Genomic DNA, 18,436 nt, shown 5'->3' with positions numbered 1-18,436 from the left:
GTAGAGAGGGGAAAATTGTGCCCAAGATCATCAAATCCACCACAGCTGCTCTGGCTGTAGAGATGGCTTTCTTACTGCAGGGAAGGGGGGAAATTTATTGGGATATCTAGTGCGTTAAAAGTTACATGCACAATAGTGTCAGTATACTTAACATTACCGAACCATACCCTTAAAGAGAGTTAAAATGGTAAGTTTTATGTTATGTATATTTTACTAAAATTTTAAAATGTCTCTTTAAAAATTGGTTCTTTTAAAAAGCATGGTTACTAAAAAGGGGCAGGATATAGAACATTGATCAAATGATATTTTGGTTAATGAAAGTGTGTAGTTCCAAATTGTTTCAAATATGGTTGTAGAAAAAAAAACATACTGTTAACATTTAAACATTTTGCTGCTGTTTAGTGAATTGAAGTGAATTTGGGGAACAGAATTAACAAGAGTACTTGGCTTCTTAAAACGCTAGGAGAAGGGTGCCTGGGTGGCTCAGTCATTAAGTGTCTGTCTTCTGTTCAGGTCATGATCCCTGGGTCCCGGCCCCACACTGGGCTCCCTGCTCAGTAGGGAGTCTACTTCTCCCTCTCCCTGCTGCTCTGCCTACTCTCTGTCAAATAAATAAATAAATAAACTCTTTTTTAAAAAATGCTAGGACGGAAGTCTTCATCTACAGTAGTATAAGGACTCACACCCTCCGAAAGCTTTGATTTTAAGTGAAGACCAAACAATGATTCAGGCAGAGTGGAACCAATGGACTGTAGGCAATTAAGGTGGTAATATTCTGATGTTGTTTTAACATTGATTTTTTTTTTTCAAATTATTAGGAAAGTTTCTTTTGTTTTAACAATTTAAGAATCACGATTTAGGGAAGCAACTTACTTTTAATAGCAAGAAATTTAAATATGTCTCGTGTTTGTTATTTATGTCATTGCAATATTCAAAGAGGAGACAAATATTAAGGTTTATGTTCGAAGTGTCATTTGAAATGCTGGGACAGAGTCTCTGGCCACAGATAGTACAAGGATTCTTCAGTAGGCTATCATCAAGAGATGAAGAAAGAGATTAATAAGGTGAACTAACAAACCGAGTCCAAACACGTACCATTCTGGATTAAATTCCTCTGCAAAGAAATATAAAGGCGGGGAGTGGAATTTCCTCATTCAAAATTTCTCTTTGGCTGTGGGCATTTTTATTTGAATTATTTCAGTATGAGTTTTTTCTCTTCATAGCTTGGATTTTTTTTTTTTCTCCTTATGGTAAAATGATAATTCTTTGCTTATATAACCTCACTAATGCTGTATCAGAGTTTTGCTGCATGATCAAATAAAAGGAGGTCTAGAGGTTGAGAAAAGAAAATTTGTTTAAACAAACACCTTGATAATTAGAAAACTGATGGGAAATTCTCTGCTTTTCTACAAAGAAAACCAAAGCTACGGATGTGAGATGTTCATAAGTAAAAGGCCGGAAGCCACACAAGTACAATGTTTCTTTCTGTCCTCAACTCTGAATACAAGGCAATTTCACCCACTGATACATTTCAGAGCTACACTTGTGTATATTTCTTTCTCTTCCTTTTTATGGAAAATTAGGCCCTTTCAAGTGTATACACTTGGCCAGGAGGTGCATTACTGGGCTATTTTAAGATGAAATGGTTTTGATTTGCTGATCAACCCAGAACAGTTCCCCCTCCTCAGGGGATAGTCATGGTACCTTTAAAAAGTTAAGCACTGACATTCTAGAAAAACTCTCCCCTGGACAGTATTCAAATTGGTCGATGATCGGAAGTATGTATTTTCCCAGCTTAGGAAGAAAAGTAGATTTCTCGGTTTGTCATAAATCCAGAGAGGAAGGCGGTGCCTGGGACATTCGGACTTGTGTGGAACTGGTCTCTGGAATGGTCTCTGGCCCCATCCTCCTCTTTGGGTGCCTGGTGCTCTGTCCCTCTCTTTCAAATAGTGTTCAGTATCTGAGATGCGAAAGTAAATGTTTATTTAACATGATCAACAAATCCTTTTTCTTCATTGGCCTGCCCCCCACCCTTTCCTGCACCTGTCTGCTATCGCATCATGGAATCCTATACCCCTGAAATGTTTACGATTTCATTTTATAGCTGCCTTTGCCCCTCCCTACCAGGAGAGCAGCCACTCTAATTTAAGAAGCCCTAAATATTGTTGCCATGGGTGACACAAGGGCATCAAGAATGGTGGAGCTCGGGGCGCCTGGGTGGCTCAGTGGGTTAAGCCGCTGCCTTCGGCTCAGGTCATGATCTCGGAGTCCTGGGATCGAGCCCCGCATCGGGCTCTCTGCTCTCTCGGGGAGCCTGCTTCCTCCTCTCTCTCTGCCTGCCTCTCTGCCTGCTTGTGATCTCTCTGTCAAATTAAAAAAAAAAAAAAAAAAAAAAAAAAAAAAAAAAGAATGGTGGAGCTCAACTAATAAAAAGGCTTTCACAGCATTTCAGCCTTTGCTCATAAGTAAAGTTAAAATTTATGGCTTTTAAAATACTGGATCTGGAAGAGGTCAGGTTGAACGGCTGCTAGTAATAAAAGGAATCAATACGCCACAGCATCTTGAAACAGCCAGCAAACTAAATAAACACTCCATCCAAATCCACTTGGCCCTGAATTAAAAGAACATAAAATACTGTATTTATTTGGTTTGTTCCCTATCCATCAAAAGCTTGCTTCTTGGGGTCTCGACAAATTCTACCCGAGAAAAGTATCAAATGTTTGTTAGCCAAATGGCAATTATAGAACATGTCAAGGCTTTGGGTAATTAACTAAGTGTTACTTTATCAGGGAAGCTCTTGTAGATGAGTTTACTACAAACACACAAATAAGACAAACAGCCTGGTCTGAAAAGACAACAGACTTTCTGATCCTTATTTACAAAACTGACATGGGAATTTGATATCCTCTGAGAACCAAAGCCTTCCTCCAGGAAAAAAGAAAAGGGGAAAAGAACAGTGCCTTTTCAATAGTTCTTTTCTCTCATGCCGAACTCTGAAATTCAATCTTGATTTTTGAATGAAAATGAAACCATTTGTAATAAGGAACAAAATCACAAGTCAGAAAACCAAGGACAATTGTTAATTACATTGGGAAGAGAAAAATTAGTGCATTTTGAAAGCAGGGCAAGCATAGACTACCTCTTTGATGATTTTTTTTTTTCTGCTACAGATTATCCAAGGCACAGAAATACCATCTGCTTTTCTTTGGTGACAAATAGTTTAATAATCTGTTAATGTTATTTTTCTGTTCAAAGTTCATGCATGGGGAAAAGGCATAGTGACTGTGTTTTGTCCTGAAGCCATTTTTCCCCGCTCTGGAAGGTATTATATGAAAGCTATTTATGTCAGAGAAGGGCGACTGCTATTTATCCCTTCTGACAGAAGAAATCCTGACACAAAGGGACTCTTTTACCCTTCTCTAATAGCTTATGTTTTAATATTTTAAATGTATTTTTGCTTTTCATGGTTCAGCACTAAGTATGACTCTCGAATGAAAATAAGTGATCACGATTTATAGACATCACAGGTTAAATAGAGATACCTATTTCTTGGTAGCCTTGGCTGTATTTAGGCTCCCCTGCTGGGAATAATCTTGGATTTCAGAAACCCAGCTTTATGGTCAGAAACACTGGTGAACGTACTTTCCAGAAGGTGCTTCTCTTTGGTCTGGTTTGACCCTATTAGAAAATGAGAAACGCTAAGTGGGGGTTCATTTTAGGGAAGTGATGTCCTTTCACTGAAATGGGACTGGCTGAGTCATTTAAGGCTGTCTTCCTCCTCTAACAGGTCCTGAGTACTGGGAAGGGACTCAGAGGCAGCTTTTCAGGGTTTTGGGAGAAGGCTCTAAAATTAGGCTGAGGTCATTCTAAGGTCTAAACTTCAAAACCAGATAAAAGCAGTGATTTAAGAAGAAATTCGCCAAAGGATGGACATCCATTTAGTTTTCCCTTTGGACAATCAGACGTTTTAATGATGCCTTGTGAAATTATGGCAAATGTACATATTTTTTTTAAAAAACTGAAAAGACAAAAACAAAACAAAACAAATAAACCCTGAACATACAGAAGAATCTAACAAGAAAAGACTGTGATAGAGGAAAGAGATGGATAGGACAAGTCCTCCATGGAGTGAGCTAACGTTAGTGACGGTGAGAACGTCAAAAACACGGTCCCAGCACACAGTATAGAAGCTATGCTGGGAAATCCAAGTGAAACATTTGGAGAAAGTAAAGAATGCTGAAATGTAGCTCGTATTGAAGGTGGAAGGAGAGAATGGACTGGCAACAAGACCACTTATCTGGCTGTTCTTCTGAAAGGCAATGTTGAATTTCGGGGAAAAGTTAAGGGAGTTGGAGAATGAACACTTTTATAAAAGTTCCGTCACCTCCTGAAGTTCAGAATTAGACTTGCATTTAAGTTTCTTAAGGAATGAAGCGGCCACCGTTTTTCATTCTCACAGTGACAGAGGGTTTCCAGAGAAATTAAATTCATTAATTTATTGTGAAAGAGTTGCACGCAGCCTCCGGGGTGCCCCGTGGTTTTATTCGTTTGTCATTAAGTCCCCAAAGCCTCTCCAGCAGCAGTTGACACAAAACCTTCCGTAACACCAAGTCTCCCGTTTCTATTGCCCGCCATTCTCAGGAAATAAAACACGGATCCTCTCCCGTTGTCCTTTGTCAACCTCAAACATAGTCTTTGTCCTGCATCCACCCTGCCTCCTGAGCCTCACGTCCAGAAAAGAGCGAACCCCTCTCCCTTCGGAGGCTGCCAGTTATCCAGGTTCTCTCCATCCATCAGAGCCCACGGATTCCTTCTCTTCCCTGAAATCATCTCTTGGGTCTCTCCTATTCAGAAGGCCCTGCCGGTCTTCTAACTTCTACGTTTCCTCTTCTTTTCATGCCTGGTTGGGCGCACCTGGGGGAGTCGACTATCCCCTTGGTCCCCGCATCCTCTGCCATCTGGCTTCCAGTTCCAGGGCTTCCCCCATGCTCCAAGGTCACCAATTACCTCCTAATTGCCAGAACCAATAAACGTGGCTCCAGCCTCATTGTGTTTGATCTCCCCACAGCGCTCCATACTCTCCTTAACCCCTTCTGGATGAAACCCTATCCTCCCGCTGCAGCCAGGCGTCCAGGCCCCGTGCTACCTGGTTCTTCTCCTGGTATGTCCGTTCCAGGTCAGGCTCCGTTACTGGTGCCCTTTCTTCCCCTTTTCCCCATACGCGGGCCTGCTCCAAGATTTAACCCTTGGCTCAATGCTGTCTTTATTCCCATTTTCCCTCTGAGTATCTGTTTCCAGATTTCTGATGACTTGATCAAATTACTCTGCCAGGCTTCCCACTGCTTTGCGGAAGAAAGTTCTAACTCCTTAGGATGGTTTGGAAAGCACTTCATAATCTGCCTCTCTTCTACATCTCACGTGGCCTTTCCTCTCCTGTCTTTGCTCTTCCGCATGCAGTCCAACTTGCAGCCATTTTGAACTGTTTGACTTCCGTATGCCAGCTCCCTCCTTTGGGACTTTGCACGTGCCCGACACCCCCTCCAGGATTTTCCTCTCCTCTCCAGCCAGCTCTTCCTCAACCTCACTTTCTTAGACACCACTTCCACCAGGAAGCCTTCCCCAACCACCTTTATGTCAGAAAAGAAAGGAGGGAGAAGACAGTGGTCAGGTTCCTCATTTCTGTTCCCATGTCAGAACTAGAATTTACTGACTGCCAATCATTATTTTAAGCACGATTCAGTTTGCACAGATTAATCCTCACCTCGACTCCTGAAGTGAGGTGCTCTTATTACTGTCACTTATACAGGGGTAAACTGAGGCACAGAGAGGTTAGTATCTTGTCCAAGGTCACACAGCCAGTAAGCAACAGAGCTGGGATTTGAACTCCAGGACTCTGTCTCCAGGTTCAGTGACCTAGATAACACCATACAGCTGCAGAATTATGCATCACTCTGTACACTGTGTATATATCTGTTTTTCTTAATAAACTCTAAGCTCTTTGAAGACAAGAACAAGTCATGGTCACGTTTGTATCAGTGCCCGGCACCGGGGACTCTCAATAATGACTTGTTGTTTGACTAATTAATCAAATCTTCCTGACTGTGATCTCAAAGATGCCCCGTCTGGATTGCTCACAGCATGGGTTCTTCTTTCATTGTGTCCCTGTTGCGGCAAAGACTGGGATCACTCAACTGTGGTAAGTATGGAGGTTGTCCTAAAGTCTAAAACTCTTCACCTGTGAGGCCGATACTATGATGATCCATGGTTTACAGCTAAAGAGGCTGAGGCTCAGAATGACACACTGAACCAGCTGTGGAATGAGGACAAACCTAGGGCTGTCTGCCAGTGACGGTCATGCGGCTAACCGCCGATCCCCAGGTGTCCCCACCAGGACGGCAAGCTGTCTACACGCAGAGCCCTTTGGTCTCCTCCTGTCAGAGATTTTACCAAGAGCTCAGAGGCAGAAGTTGCCGTGCAGATGTTGACTGATAACTGCCTCAAGCCGCAGTCTGGACTCCTCCTGCTGCCCCAGAAGGCACACCCCCAGTATACCCAAGACAAGCCATTCCTGTGCTAGAAGGTGCTGCCCCCCCGGCCCCCCCCACCCCCCACCCAGCTAAGGCCCTGCTCTTGCTCCTACTGGCAAACCTCTTCTTCCCTCAACTACTCCCCAGCAATGCTTTGCTGGACTCCTTTGTCTTCTTTTAAATTCTTTCAAAGAGCCTTTTCTCGGTGAAGTTTTCCACCAGGTCTTTTTGTGCTTTCTTTGAACAAGGATGAATAAGAAAAGAGAAAGGAAAATACCACAAATCCTGTATAAACAATTAAGAACTGGAGGTCTTTGAGATTTAACTACCTTTTCAGAAGGTGTATTTTCTCTCCAGCTTGTTTGCCAAAGCTCTCCCAGCACCAGACATCCTGCTGGCTCACCACAAAAGGAAGGAATGGCGCGGCTGGAAAGAGAGGCCACCCCACACTCTCCCAGACTGATTTCCACTGCCCTCTGTCTCTTTCAAATAGGACTTCCTCGAGTCAGCAATTCACGTATGCTACGTGGGGTTTATTGTGTGCTTGACACATTTTCAGGAGGAGAACACCTCAATGGGGGCAACGGCTTCCCTTACTTGTGTCAAGACTGTCTCTTAACAGATTTCTCAGGCTAAATGATGCAACACTGCCAACCGACCTGAGACTGTGGCCTCTGCTCCCGCTCTCCTACCCAGCAAGAGCACATGTCATTAGTACCTGAACCAAACTGATATGAAAAAGTCCCCGCTGAACTTTTTCTCTCCAAGAACATCTCCCTGCACAGTTTGTCTATAGCTATTCTCAACGGACAAAATACAGAATTCAGGATTAAAAACAATGACAACCCCAGATTTTTTTTTTTTTAAAGATTTTTTATTTATTTATTTGACAGAGAGAAATCACAAGTAAACAGAGAGGCAGACAGAGAGGAGGAAGCAGGCTCCCTGCTGAGCAGAAAGCCCGATGTGGGGCTCGAACCCAGGACCTGGGATCATGACCTGAGCCGAAGGCAGCGGCTTAACCCACTGAGCCACCCAGGCGCCCCCCCTTTTTTTTTTTTAATACTACTATGAAACCATGATCACCTCTTTAGGCTAATCTAAAGAGGCAGGTGGCTCCTGATTTTTATCACTGGATCCCTTAAATAAATATTTTGAGATAAGACACATGAACTTGTGTCTCATGGCCTCATTATAATGTGCTTTTCAGAGACTCATTTCTCTTTTCATTATCTTTCTTCTCCCCATACACACTGTTAATTGTATTTTCGATGCATGGTAAATACAAGGAAGTTTTTGTTAATCTGTGAAACTCAAGAGAGTTTTCCCTTTCCAACAGGGTACTGAAAACAGCTTAACATGGGGCCTTGGGGTTGATTTGTGATTTTATATTACTTCTTTATTCACTTCCTCCTCAAACAGGCTGTGAGCATGCCACAGTTAGCAAGCATTACTCACATTTTTTTTCTCCTATGTTTAAATGTATATGCAAAAGATACACGAGCAGTTTGAAATCTAGAAGCAAGTGGAGACTAAAATAAAAAGCTCTTTGAAATAACATGCACGTCCCTGATAAAGGATAATAAAAATGGAAGGAATGATAATGACGGGAACGGCTTCCCACAAGAGGAAATGCTACGGATCATCTGTAGATATAATGATTTCTAAAGAGGACTTAAAAGTTGTCCTGATAAATTTTGCATTTGGCACTAATCAAAGACAAATACTGTACCTAAGAAAAGGTGTGATGGAAAAGTCAGAGGTATACTGATACAGATCCCTACCTAATTTCAGACAGAAGTTAAGTAGAAATGCTTGCAAGTCACTGCTATAAAAGTACATCATATAAACTAAAGAACATAGGAAAAGGAGAAAAAGGAAAACCAATGTGATATGCCACATGTTTGCTTAGTAATAAATACTGCAAAAAATTCTCACTAGATCAGTCCAGTGAGAGCAAGACGGCTAGTTATTTTTCTCAGTAGTCTTAAAAGTAATTGCAATGTAAGTTTCCGAAAGGGCTTGAAGAATGGAATATCTTCCTCTGTATCAGGGAATTAAATCAGTTGACCAATACTCCTACACATTTTCTAAGTCTGAGGTTGATAGTGTATCATAATCCCAATGTGCTGTCGCCAAAGCACGTGGACATGTCTGTTTGCAAGCGAATAGAGAACATAAATACTCAATTCTCTTAAGAGAGTTTAATATTCACAGAAATTAAAGGCAATGTTAATTGAGGGAAAATGGCTAAAACAAAACAACAACCCTTTATTTGTCCAAATCTGAATGATCTAAGCTAGCAGTATGGATAACACAAACCAGGAACCGATTCTCAAATGTGCACTTAAGTAACCAGAGTAACTGCATACATTGCTGGGGGTGAGAGCTCTGCCTTCCTCCCCCACCCCGGGAATCATTCACGTGACTCACATGTGGTCTACACCATTAACTCCCTTCCATCCCGCCAGAGAGCTGTACAACCTAGAGGACTTGTTCCTAACAACAACAAATAAAACACACAGGTAACTTACGAAAGGAACATTTTTTTTTCCCCAAACTACACATGCAGACAATTATTTGGCTTGGCTGCAGGATACAATGTGACGATACACATTGTGAGCTCAGGGTGATATATAACGCAGAGTGGGAATTTAACAGGTGTTTGTCAAACGAATATATGCTTGACTGAATGAACAAACTGAGTGTCTTCCAAACTGTAAGCCTAAACATTTCAAGCGAGAAAGTGAATACCTGATTTAGAAGCAGTCGGTAAATTCTTAGGCAAATGCATTTTATATTCTGACTCAATATTTCTCACCTTGATTCATAGCCAGGATCAAGACTGGCCCCAAAGCAGCTGCTTCTTTTTAGATAACTGCTTGTGGGTTTATACCTTTGCTGGAAGAAGAGGAGGTCATGGGAAAGAGGCTCTTTACAGAAACTGACCTGAGTGTAGGGAGGGAACAAACATATGCTTCCACTCAAACTTTGCTTTGCTACAGTGAGAAGCAGAGTTAATTAACAAAGGAGTAAAATTTCCACTAGGTGACAATGCACAGAAGAAATGGAAAGCCAGATTTTCCAATAATGGGAATTTAGAGAATTCACCCTTTGGTAATTGAGGGTTGATTGTATATATGAATAGTTAGTTGCAACTGTTAAAGTGAAAATTTAGGTTAAGGAAAATCATTGAAGCAATCAACACAATTTAATTTAATATTCATTAAATTCCTGGAATGTATGTGTTAGTTGCTGTTCGGAGAGCAATGAACTAGTTAATAGATAATTTTTGGTATCTGCATTGCAAAACTGTTCTATTTTCAATGGCTGCAGGCATTTTAAGTTAAATTTGGGGGGAAAACTAATACATAATAAAAGGGGCAATTTTTATTTGGTTCACTCATCTGTTTTAGGTGCAGCTAATCTTTTCCCCCTTTCTTCCAAGAAAATCCTGGGGTGCCTGGCTGGCTCAGTCAGAAGAGCATGCAGCTCTTGATCTCAGTGTCATGAGTTCGAGCCCCATGTTGGAGGTAGAGATTACTTAAATAAAATAATAAACAGATAAATAAATAAATACAATTTTTAAATATATTTTTAAAGATTTTATTTATTTATTTGACAGAGAGAGAGATCACAAGTAGTTAGAGAGGCAGGCAGAGACAGACGGAGAAGCAGGCTCCTTGCAGACCAGAGAGTCCGATGCGGGGCTCGATCCTAGGACCCTGAGATCATGACCTGAGCCGAAGGCAGAGGCTTAACCCACTGATCCACCCAGGCATCCCAATAAATACAATTTTAAAAAAGAGAAAATCCTGATTTTGTTTGGAGAATAAATGTACTACTTAAAAATGTTCATCTCCTCATATATTCTCACGGCTCTGGATTACCAGGAATGGTCTGGAATAAATAGGATAAAAACAAAGCATCTCAAGTCAGTTTCTGGAAAGCTACTGTTTTCCAGATAAAAGGGGCAGAATGAGCTGGTATGTCTTACGCCTTTTGCCCTTTATCTATCCTCCTCCTTCCTGCCTGGCACAGGAAGGAGCATCAGCCATCTTGCAAACATGAGGTTGGAAGCCACACTGCTATGGATAGAGGAGAAAGAAGCCAGGAGAAGACTGGTGCTTAGATGACTTCTTTGAGCGTGTATACCAACCCTAGTCTGCCTGCTTCTGCCCATCCTGAAGTCTGAGAAAAAGAACCTTTTTCAGAGAAACCACCGTCATCAATGATCTATGATTTGCAGCCAAGCACACTATAACTGATAAACCAACTATTCATAACTATTTAATGGTTCTAATATACAATATACTAAGGTCCACCCATTTTAACACCATCTACTGGTGTTATTTATTTATGGCAAGCATGGCCTGTAAATTACAAAGATAATTATGGGGAAAAATAATTATGGGGAAGAGGGGACAGATGATCTGAAACAGGACTATCTAAGGAACTGGATGACAAGGTGGTAAAATATATATGGCAGTACTGAATTCTGAGAAATCAAATTAAGCAAATATTTACAAGAATCAAACTTTTTAACTTCATTCAGAGAGTAAGACATGATACGGCATCTTTTACTAATCTTATTACAGGAGCTAATACACTGTTAACATGTGGCTAATTTATGATGAAATAACTTTAATGTTTTCTTTTTTAAAAATTGAGATATGATTAACATATATTAGTTTCAAGTGTACAATGAAATAATTTGATATTTGTATATATTGCAAAATAATCACTACAGTAAGTTTCATTAACATCAATACAATGTTCTCTTTCAAATGCAATGTGGGAGTATCACTGAAACACTGGGTGGCTTCCAACCTAGCGTTCCTTCCTGCTGTACGTTTGGGGGACCCTTAAGGAAATAGTAGGCAACCATGGCAAGGATGTGTGAGTTGCTTCCAAATATCAAAATTATGTGTGTGCACATTTATTATTATCTATAAGTTAATAATAATAATATAGCTGTAATATATACATAAAGTTCTTGGCATACTTACTTATATGCCAATGATTAAAAGTTGAACAATCAATTATTCAGTGACTATTACTTATCAGTGTCTTTGCTCATGCATGAGATTCCTCAAAGTATGTATTCCAAAAGTATGAGGGTTTCCTGCACACTCTGCAGCAAATGCTTGACCCTAGAGTTTCATATATTTTCAAGTGACTCTGAAGATCCTTGTCTGGAAGCAATCTGATATTTTGCTGAGGCATGAATCTGAGTCACTTTGCAGAGATTGCGCCTGGCACAAAGTCCAGGTTCTGAAATCTTTGGGAGGATAAATTTTCTGTGCTTGTCTTTGGGTATATGGGAATTCATTTTCTAGATCTGGGTAAGCTCCCAGTGAATGCTGCAACTACAATGGGGTGATGTGATACACAGTAAAGTTTATTTTATTGGCAGAATTTATTTATTTTCTGTGGCATGGCAGTCCTTGTTGGTCGCTTACCCCAACCCCATTCCCAAGCATCTTCTCCTTCCTTGCCTTGGTGGAAGCTAGAAAATCAAATACTTCTAAGCCTTTGCTGTCAGGGTTGGCGATGAGCCAAGTCTGGGCAATGAGCTATGTGTGGAAGGGGTTGGAGCCTTCTGAAGGAAGGCCTTGGGTTTTACCGGTAAGATAGATAAGGTTGGTAGTTATCTTTTCCCTCTTTTTATCTCCTCCTGTTTTCACAGTGGGCCTTAGAGCCAAAGCTGCCACAAGGTGATTGAGAGGGAGAAGCCAAGAGAATCAGAAACACAACCAACCTAATCCCCCCTGAACTCTCTCTTTTGTTCACTTCTCTGCTAATAGGGGCCTTTATTAGACTACTCATTATGTCAGAAACATAAACCCCACTTCTTTATGTTACCAATAGTAGAGTTTCCTGTTATTTGTAGCCTATAGCATTCCTAACTGACACAGATAGCATTATGAATTCATTTAGTCCTGTACTTAAAACATTATTGTTTGACGGGTCTTAAGATGTCCCTTAAAATTATCAGTTATTATTTCCTTTGTTTGTGACATTTGTGAGTTAGGACAGTGGTGAGAGTATCAGGAGAAATCCCTGGAAAACATTTAGTCTCTGGAACATTCCAGTAGTGGAGAGGCATATAGCTTCCTTTCAAGGAATCCAATTCCCTTGCTTGCTGAACTCGGTGAGTATCCTTCAGATCTTAATTTGTTTTTGCAAGTGAATTTTCTTACTAGAAAAAAATATTTCTGACAGCTAAAATGACTATTCCAGTTCAGAGGGAAATTACTAATTATACCTTGTCACAGGGTAATACATTTTTGTTTGTCAGGTATGACTTTGGTTATTGAGAATCAGCGGCCCAGGAGCTCAATTGCCCCTGGGGGAACTTTAAAAAAAATCAATGAAATTCCTGAATATAAATTCCTGAACATAAAAGTTCTTAGAAATTCTAACAAGGTGGCAACATTGCTTTCTCTCTCCTTGCTCATGAAGCCTTACCTGAGAAACCCCCGCTGGCTTCCTTTGTCATGACTGAACTATACTACCAATGGGGGAGGGGGATGAAATTAGAAAAAAAATTAGAAGTCTGTTTACTTATAAAAAGCTGCCATTATTTCCACAGAATTAAATACCAACAAGTTTTTACTACCAAACTCTAAATGATACTTAAAAACCTTCAAGAGACCTTCAATTATTCAGAACTTGACTCTGAGGAAAGAGAAGATGATAATAAAATAAATTTCTGTTTAGGTAAGAATTTATCTACCCTGTTTATATGAAGTCAAATGCAAAAGTTCTATAAATTTTGAGTGATTTATGCATTAAAAATAAAGTGGAAAGTGATTCAGGTTCAAATCTAGACTCTGTCCCTTCCTATTTGAATTAACATTTCAATTTCCTCATTTATAAAATGGAATAATATCTGCTCCTCCAACCTCATAGATCTTTTGAAGCTGGGTGATTTATACTGACTTTAATATGGTGAACCACTTGCTTGGAAATTCATACCTCAGTGTATCTTTTACACAAGAATGTTACGTTTTCTTCCTTTTGAGAAATTCCAGTCCACAAGCGAGTCATTAATGAAGTCATTAAAATGATGTCCTCGTCATCATCAACTTGTCCTCATCATCATGGTTTTAAAAAACTTCACTCTCTTCAAAATTTTCCCCAAAGAGTCAAGAGATCTTTTCTTTTGCCAAACATCTCCTGTTTTTCTCAAAACCATGCCTTGTTTTATTTTTTAACTTCGTTTGGACTGGTCATAGATCTCAAAAGTAAAATGTTAAAATATTACTTACAGACCTGTATTTTCACATTTTGACCTTTTTTTTTTTTTTTTTTTTAAATCAGCAAATCACTACCTTATAACACCAGGGACATTAGAGTACAATGCTCTTCCTACCTCATTTCAAATAAAAGGTTTCTATGTACTTGAAACTCAATTTTCTTTCTCTTACTTTCCCACTACATTTTTAACACCTACAAAAAGTACAGATGCTTAAGAGGGCTGATCAGTGATGTGAATCAATACTGGCTTTTGTGAGGCTCTTTCGCCACAAACCTCAAACAGTTCTCTTCAGTGTTATAACAGACTCAATGTGATTTCCAAGCTGATGTTCATTTTCCCCCTAATATATTAGAATAAAGTGTTTTCAAGAACCAATTATATAAGCAGACCTTAATCAGTCTGTCTTCATGCTTATTTACTTTTACTAATGCGTGTTCGTCGCAAGACATAGTGATGCACAACCTCTAATTTACTTTGTGATCAAATCCCTGATGATCAGCAGTTCCTGCTTGGGCACAGTATTAATGAGTTCTTGCAGTTGACTCTAAAACATTTTGGTGTCAGCATTCTTTCTCACTGGAGAAGTCAAGGAGTTGAATGATGGTTATGTTCACTCCGGCTCACTCACTAAAGGCCCCGGGATGAGAGCAGGGCTGCAGTGTAGCCTTAAAAGAGTTTGATTAATAACAGAGTTGGTGCCATATAAAATATGATGGCAGCTTTTTTTATTACAGTATTAAGAAAAAACATCCCTCCTCTAGTTTAGAGGTTAAATTAGTTATCTTGAATGTTTGAGCTTCTTTACGATGCCCTAAGAGTTCTGTGTTCTTAAAACCAAGCCCCGGACTAAAGGACAGGCTTAGAATAGCTAGCAACTGAAATTTTGGCTTTTTCATATTTTTATTTACAGTGGTTATTTGTTAAAGGTATTTATTCAATCTTCCTTCTCTCTAAATGAAGCCGGCTACTAAATGGGAATCTTTTGCTATGGGAATCAATTACAGTGAGATCAAAGTCACCTCATAGGACTGCAGAATCATTAAAATTAGGGCATGCTATGACATTTGCATGACATTTCTGCTTACTAGCTTGCTCTTGCTTTCCCTGCTGTCTGGAATATGCCTTTGCTCTCATCTACCGTGATCCAAATCCAACCAATCCTTCAAAGCTCAGGCCAAATCCTTCCTTGATGAATATAGCCCATGCGGCCTTGACCATCTCTAAGCCCTGTTGCCCTGTTGTCCGTGTCATACAATCTGGCACTTTCTATTTCAGAGCTTAGTATTTATAAACCACTTGCTCTTAATTGTTCCATATGCGTAAATTTTGCCTTCTCTGAAGAATTATCTAATCCCATGTCTTCTTTTTTGCATCCTCATGGCATCTCAGGTACTATCAAGACATTGCAAAAACTCAAGAATGACTACTTAATGTCATAATTTGCATGAGTGTATAAATGTTAAAGGATTCTGTTATCAGTGTTGGCTGACATGGAGAAATATTACTGAAATTGTTAAAAAAAAAAAAAGAAAAAGGGGGAACTCAGAATAAATTAGCACCTTTGAAAAGCCAATGTAGGCATTAGTAAAGGTTCAAAGTAAATTAGATTAGCTTGCATTTTAGTAAAAAACAACAACCAAAAACCCTCCAAAAAAACAAAACCAAAACCAAACTCTAGAAAAATTACTGTAGATATTCTAAATCTTGGGGGAAGAATGTCTTTTCTTCTTCTTCTTTAGTGTCATTAAGATTAAGAATGGGATTCTTTTTATTGAAAATGCTTTTAATAGCCACTTTAGCTCTGTTGTTTGAGCAATTCAACAACAAGCCTGAAAAGTGGTCTGTCTTATCGAAAATCACTTCTAGTCCTTCAGCCTGACTCCAGAAACCTTATATGTGAGATAAGTCTGCAAAGGGAGCTCTATCATCACCCATCTCTTCTTTCCTCAATAATGACTAAAATAGGGCAAGATACTGAAAGGAATACTTTTATCGCCAAAAGAATAAAATCAGTTCAAAAATCTAGGTACAAAATCATACTTCTTGAAATTAGAGTGAAGGGAGAAAGGTGAAGGAAGACAGAGGATGGGATAGGAAATAGCAAAAAAATGACAGAGGTCACTAGCAATTATTGAGCAGTAACTGTGTTCTAGATGCTATGCTAAGTATCAAGTACCTCCCATGTATTACCTCTCTCCCAGTGCGGGATGTTGGCAAATGTGCTTGCAGGGAAACTAGTTAGCAACAAGTTCCTTATGATACCAATAAAGACTCCAACGATTATATTTTGACCAACAATACTGAATGGAATTATGAGTTAAGAAATTAAATTCATTTTCATTTATTATTATATTGGGTTGCCATCTCCCTATTATCCCTCCTTAAAATTTCACTGCATCTTGGAAGAGATAAAATAGTGTTCACTTATATCTTGTCCTAAATACAGCGAACCTTCTCTTGCCCAGTTAAATAGTTGCCAAATTCCATTTCAGCGGCCAAAATTTATTCTAGCGGTAACTGCATTTTAGTCTTAGATAAACTCTATTTGGTGAGTCTGCAAGACAGTAAATCAATAGGGATTTAATAAAAAATTACTTTTCCTTTCTTGAAATGGCAGTCTAAAAGGCAAATATGCGGATATGAGCCTTCGAGAATATAGTGCTATGATCTTAGTATAAAAAACATTTTAATTTTTTGGTGTGATGTTTCTAATGAGTCTTCTGATTGATGCTTTGTAAGATGTGTGAGTTACTTGGAATAAAAATCAAAAGGCCTTCTCTCAAGATTTGCATTTTATTTCATTGGCAAAGTCCCAAATGATAAAAGTCTGTGTGAAGATTTAGCTGATAGCCTGTTTACCTTAAGAAATACCTACCTAGGGGAACCTGGGTGGCTCAGTGGGTTAAAGCCTCTGCCTTCAGCTCAGGTCGTGATCCCAGGGTCCTGGGATCGAACCCCGCATCGGGCTCTCTGCTCCGCGGGGAGCCTGCTTCCTCCTCCTCTCTCTCTCTGCCTGCCTCTCTGCCTATTTGTGATCTCTGTCTGTCAAATAAATAAATAAAATCTTAAAAAAAAAAAAAAAGAAATACCTATCTAGTAGAATTCGCTTTTGGAAAATCCAAAGACTTGAATATCTCTTAATTTTCTCTTCTTCCTTTTTTTTTTTTTTAAGATTTTATTTATTTACTTAACAGAGAGAGAAAGAACACAAGCAGGGGGAGTGAGAGAGGGAGAAGCAGGTTTCCTGCTGAGCAGGGAGCCCAATGTGGGGCTTGATCCCAGAACCTTGGGATCATGACCTGAGCCAAAGGCAGACACTTAATGATTGAGCCACCCAGGCACCCCATCTCTTAATTTCTATAATTAGCATGTGACTTGCACCTCCTGTAATTATATCACCATCCAGTGTTAAAAAGATAACTGAATATTAATTAAAAAATAAAAATCTCTCTCTTATCAAGGTTTCCCTAGAAGAGAGTTTTCTCCTCCTTCTTGAGAATAAAACAATGAAAAGTGACATCTACATAACCACTGAATTGAATATCTCTTCAGTGAAATCTCAACAAGTCAGTGGCAATATTGAAGATGATGTATCAAAAAGCAACTGAGATTTCACCCTAATCTGCACATATTAGAAATTATCCCACTGGTAGACAGAAAGGTAAAGCTATATTTACATGAGCACATCAAAACTCAATGAAGAAAAAGCTGCAGAACCCTTCACATTAATTTCAAAAGCAAATATTCCAGATTGTTACTAACATTTAGAGACTGATTATTAGATTTTCATTCTTGAAAGTGGATCTATTCCATGTACCACCCCAATTTTCCCCAAGGCCACATATAAGTAGGCATGTTACACTCATTCATGGAAGTCTTTGTCTAAGACTAAAAAAATATAAAATATTAATTTATCTTGGAGTAAGCCATGGGTGCTGTCTCCGTGCAGTTCCAAGGTTGTTGCATTCTCGTCCTGCTTGTTCTGAGGACAGCGAAGCTTAGAGCAATTTTTGTGAAAACTTAGCATTAATACCCAGAAAACACTAGCATTAAGAGAAGGCAAACTAAGATACATGATTTTACATGTGTGTAGTATGAATTACTATTTTATAATAGATAAAATAAAGTCACTATTTGCAAATCTGTATCTTTTATGTTTGTGTATAAAAAATATTTCCAGGAGAGGAGTCAAGATGGCAGAGAAGTAGCAGGCTGAGACTACTTCAGGTAGCGGGAGATCAGCTAGATAGCTTATCTAAAAATTGCAAACACCTACAAATCCAACGGGAGATTGAAGAGAAGAAGAACAGCAATTCTAGAAACAGAAAATCAACCACTTTCTGCAAGGTAGGACTGGCGGAGAAGTGAATCCAAAGCAACTGGAAGATAGACCGCGGGGGGAGGGGCCGGCTCCCGGCGAGCGGCGGAGCAACGGAGCACAAAATCGGGACTTTTAAAAGTCTGTTCCGCTGAGGGACATCGCTCCAGAGGCTTAACCGAGGTGAAGCCCGCGCGGGGTCAGCGTGGCCTCAGGTCCCACAGGGTCACAGAAGGATCGGGGGTGTCTGAGTGTCGCAGAGCTTGCAGGTATTAGACCGGGGAAGCCGGCTACAGAGACAGAGCCGAGGAGTGACTCTCAGCTCGG

The 18,436-nt window shown here is 39.8% G+C and overlaps 1 protein-coding gene across 5 annotated transcripts in view; it reads right to left on the bottom strand.

Annotated features, from left to right (window-relative positions):
- The window catches only part of PARD3B (par-3 family cell polarity regulator beta), a 1,059,813-nt gene that overhangs the window by 324,916 nt on the left and 716,461 nt on the right, over positions 1 to 18,436 (bottom strand). The window lies entirely within an intron of this gene.

The sequence above is a fragment of the Lutra lutra genome, chromosome 3 (genome assembly GCF_902655055.1).
Source record: "Lutra lutra chromosome 3, mLutLut1.2, whole genome shotgun sequence".
Lineage (NCBI taxonomy): Eukaryota > Metazoa > Chordata > Mammalia > Carnivora > Mustelidae > Lutra > Lutra lutra.
This window is presented reverse-complemented; position numbering and strand designations above follow the sequence as displayed.